This window comes from Callithrix jacchus, chromosome 5 (genome assembly GCF_049354715.1).
Source record: "Callithrix jacchus isolate 240 chromosome 5, calJac240_pri, whole genome shotgun sequence".
NCBI classification, from domain to species: domain Eukaryota; kingdom Metazoa; phylum Chordata; class Mammalia; order Primates; family Cebidae; genus Callithrix; species Callithrix jacchus.
This window is the reverse complement of record NC_133506.1, coordinates 68,906,743-68,911,382: the sequence shown is the minus strand read 5'-3', so window position 1 is coordinate 68,911,382 and position 4,640 is coordinate 68,906,743. Positions and strand designations below refer to the sequence as shown.

Below are 4,640 nucleotides of genomic sequence, written 5' to 3'. Positions count from 1 at the left end.
CCCACAGAATAGGAGAATATATTTGCAAAGCATATAGCTGATAAACATCTAGGATCCAGGACAGAGGAAGAACTCTCACAACTCAACAACAAAAAAGCCAACCACCCTAATTTAAAAATGGGCAAAGGACTTAAATAGACATCTCTCCAAAGAAAATATTGAAGTAACCAATAAGCACAGGAAAAGATGTTCAACATCATTAATCATTAGGGACGTGAAATCAAAACCACAATGAGGTAACTTTTCACACCTACCAGGATGGTGGAGCAGTGAGAATAACAGGTATTGGTGAAAATGTGGAACACTTGGAAGCTTTTTTTTGTGTTAATGGGTATTTTAATTCATTAAAATAAAAGTTAGATATTACATGCTTAGTCTATACAAGTTTAACTTACTTAGTCCTTTAGTGAATTGTGAATTGGCTCCTGTTAGTGGTCAGGAGAATGCTTTGTATTTGGTAGAGAAACCAAATAAATCAAGCTATTATCATCTTTTGAGTACAAACAATGTTTGTAAAGCGCCAGTTTTATATTTAAGTAATTATTAAAATCTGCGTTGAAGCAGCGAGGCTGCCTCTTTCAACTGCCTGTCCTGGTTAAATGAAATGTTTAATCCTGCTGTGTCAAGCTCACTAGAAGGCCACCCCTCACTTTAAAGCCAAGAAGACTGCCACTGCCACTGCTATGGTAAGTCACAGCCAGCCAGCCTGCTAGCTGGTGATAGCACCAGCATTATAAATAAGCAGGACTGGTTGTGAGGTAGCTACACAGTTTTAAAGATGCTGTTAATGAACATTATGGACAATTCATGGTGAAGCTAGTTGATAACACTTTAGCTGATTTTTTCATGAGATAAAAAAAAACATAAGCAAAATAAAGGCACAACTTCAGTTTATTTAGAAGTCAGCATCCAAGGTAAAAGAATTCTCTGTTGGACTTGACATCACTCCCATCCTCTGATACTCGCCTACTCTCTTCTCAGAGAAGTTAGTCTTTCCTTGCTGTGAAATATTCTCCATAAAGTCAAATGGATTCTCTACTCTGAAAACCTTGCTAAAACCCAGTTCCAGCATAAGTGTCTGCCACAAACTCAATGCGTTGCTTCCTTAGAGTGCAATTCATCCCAATGAACTTCACAGGCAAGGCCTCAGTGAGGAACTCCTGTTCTATCCGAACAGAATCGATAATTATTTCTCTTACTCTCTCCTCTGATGGTTTGTGTATTAGGTGTTTGAACATCAGGCAAGCAAAGTCATAGCGTAAACCCTCATTTCTGCTAATAAGTTCATTAGAAAATGTGAGGCCAGGCATCAGTCCTCATTTCTTGAGCCAGAATATGGATGCAAAAGAACCAGAAAAGAAGACGCCATCCACTGCAGCAAAGGCCACGACACATTCACCATAGGTAGTGTCTTTGTCCCCAATCCAGCGCAAGGCCCAGTCTGCCTTCTTCTTGACACAAGGCATCGTTTCAATGGCATTGAAGAGAAATTCCCTTTCATTGGGATCTTTTATATAAGTGTCAATAAGGAGACTATACATTTCAGAATGTATGTTTTCCATGGCAATTTGGAAGCCATAGAAACAGTGGGCTTCTGTAATCTGACCTTCTTGGCTAAATTGCTCCACCAAGTTTTCATTTACTACGCCATCACTTGCTGCAAAGAAAGCCAGAACGTGGGATATAAAGCATCTCTCCTCGGGCTTCAGGGATTCCCAGTGCCGAATGTCCTTGGACAGGTCCACCTCCTTGGTGGTCCAGAAGGAGGCCTCCGCCTTATTACATGTCTGCCAGATATCGTGGTACTTGATGGAGAAAATGACAAAGCAGCCGGTTTTCTCTCAGCAGCGGCTCATTCACCACGCCATGGGCGGCTGCTCTAGTTTTCGGCTCCGCGGGCTCCTGGAAGATCCTCCTGGTGGTCTTGCTGGCCAGGACGCGGGCCCCGTTCAGGGCCGGGGGCGTGTTCTCCTTGTCCACCAGGCTGAGCCCCTTCAGAGGCCAGAGTTGCAGCTGCTGCAGGTCTGTGATGGGCGCCAGTGGGACGCGGACGGAGAGCATGGTGGTGGCGCGATGAAGGAGAACTGGCAGTCGGGGCCGGGAGGCTGGGAAGGGGTGCACCGGAAGCTTTGTACACTGCTGGTGGGTATGTAAGACGGTACAGTTGCTGTGGAAAACAATGTGGCAATTCCTCAAAAGTTGAGCATATCCTGCATTTCCACTCCTAGGTGTGCATCCCAAAGGAACTGATAACAACCGCTTGTATACAAATGTTCTCAGCAGTACCTTGTAATTGCTGTAATGGCCAAAAGATGGAAACACCACAAATGAATGGATACACAAAATGTGGTCTATCCATAATGGAGTATTATTCAGACATAAAAGTAAGGAAATACTGACACACGCTATGATGTGGATAAGTTTATAAAAACAGTATGCTAAGTGAAAGGAGCTAGACATAAAATATTCCATGTGGTATGATTTCATTTATATGGAATGGCCAGAATAGGTAAATCCATAAAAACAGAAAGGAGATGAATGACCTTCATGGAATGAGGGGAGGAGGAAATGAGGGGTGACTGCATAAGGGCTACTGGTCTCCTTTTCATGTGATGCGCATGTTCTGGAACCGGTTACTGCTGATGGTAGCACAACACTGTGACTGCATTAAGCACCACGGAATTGTACACCTTCAAATAGTTAAAATGATGGATTTTGTGCTATGTGAGTTTTACCTCAAACATTTTTTCTTTTCTTTTTTTTCAGATGAAGTCTTGCTCTGTCTTGCCCAGACTGGAGTCCAGTGGCATGATCTCGGCTCACTGCAACCTCCGCCTCCTGGGTTCAAGCGATTCTGCTGTCTCAGCCTCCAGAATAGCTGGGACTACAGGTGCACACCACCATGCCCAGCTAATTATTGTATTTTTAGTAAATAGAGTTTCACCATATTGGTCAGGCTGCTCTCCAACTCCTGACCTCAGGTTGATCCACTCACCTCGGCCTCCCAAAGTGCTGGGATTACAGGCATGAACCACTGCACACAGCCAGTTTTTTCCTTTAAAATCAGGCCAGTTGCAGTGGCTCAGTTCCGTAATTCCAGCACTTTGGGAGGCTGAGGTAGGAGGACTGCTTGAGGCCAGGGGTTTAAGGCCAGCCTGTGCAACAAGTAAGACCTTATCTCTAAAAAAGTTAAAAATTTAGCCAGGTATTGAGGTGCACTGTAGCTACTCGAGAGGCTAAGGCTGGAGGTTCACTTGTGCCCAGGACATCGAGGCCACAGTGAGCTGAGATTGCAGGGGGTTTGTAAGTGTGTGTGTGGGTGCCTGCGGGGTGTGTGTGTGTGGGGTGTGTGTCTGGGGTGTGGGGTGTGTCTGGGGTGTATGGGTGTGTGGGGGGTGTGTGTGGAATGTATGAGTGTGTGTGGGGTGTGTGGGATGTGTGAGGGTCTGTGGGGTATATGAGTGTGTGTGGGGTGTGTGAGTGTGGGGTATGTGATTGTGTGTGGGGGTGTGTGGTGTGTGTCTGTGGTGTGTGTGGGGTGTGTGAGTGTGTGGAGTGTATGGGCTGTGTCTGTGGGGTGTGTGTGTGGTGTGTGGGGTGTGAGTGTGTGTAGGGTATATGGGGTGTGTGGGGTGTGTGTGTGGGGGTGTCTGTGTTTGTGTGTGTGTGGGGTGTGCTGTGGGGTGTGTGTGTGGGGTGTGTGGGGTGTGCTGTGGGGTGTGTGAGTGTGTGGGGGGAGTGTGTGGGGGTGTGTGGGGTGTGCTGTGGGGGGTGTGTGGGGTGTGTATGTGTGGTGTGTCTGTGGGGTGTGTGGGGGTGTGTGGGGTGTGGGGTGTGTGTGGGGTGTGTGGGGGTGTCTGTGAGGTGTGTGAGTGTGTGGTGTCTGTGGGTGTGTGGGGGTGTGTGGGGTGTGTGTGGGTGGTGGGGTGTGCTCTAGGGTGTGTGAGTGTGTGTGGGGAGTGTGTGGGTGTGTGTGGGGTGTGCTGTGGGGTGTGTGGGGGTTGTGGGGGTGTGTGTGAATGTGTGGGTGTGTGGGTGTCTGTGAGGTGTGTGAGTGTGTGTGGTGTCTGTGGTGTGTGTGGGTGTGTGTATGGTGTCTGTGGGGTGTGTGGGGTGTGTCTATGGGGTTTGTGTGGGGTGTGTGTGTGGTGTGTCTGTGGGGTGTGTGGGGTGTGTGGGGGTGTGCTGTGGGGTGTGTGAGTGTGGGGGGAGTGTGGAGGGGTGTGGGGGTATGCTGTGGGGTGTGTGAGTGTGGGGGGAGTGTGTGAATGTGTGGAGTGTGTGAATGTGTGTGTGGTGTGTGAGTGTGTGTGGTGTGTGTTCACTCTGGACGACAGAACAGGACTCTGTCTCAAAAAAGCCCCACAAAAATCAGAGCTGCCCTTGCCCTTGTGTTAACAGGCTCTCTCTCTTACATCACCTTCCTGGCTCTTATGAGCACCTGAGTTTGAGACCCCTACTCTAGATTACCAAATCCCCTTCCAGAGAATGTGTAGTCAGTTACACCACCACTCGGGATCCAGGAGAGAAACATTTTCACCAAACCCTGCTCAACACATTGACTCCCACATTTCAGTGAGTAGGAGAGTGAGGTTCAGAGACATTAAGTGACTTGCTCCAGGTCACACAGCCAGTCAGGG

The 4,640-nt window shown here is 47.8% G+C and overlaps 1 pseudogene; it reads right to left on the bottom strand.

Annotated features, from left to right (window-relative positions):
• Nucleotides 1-895: 895 nt before the first annotated feature.
• LOC118154075 (ribonucleoside-diphosphate reductase subunit M2 pseudogene) lies at nucleotides 896-2,064 on the bottom strand (annotated as a pseudogene).
• Between the last annotated feature and the right edge of the window lie 2,576 nt (nucleotides 2,065-4,640).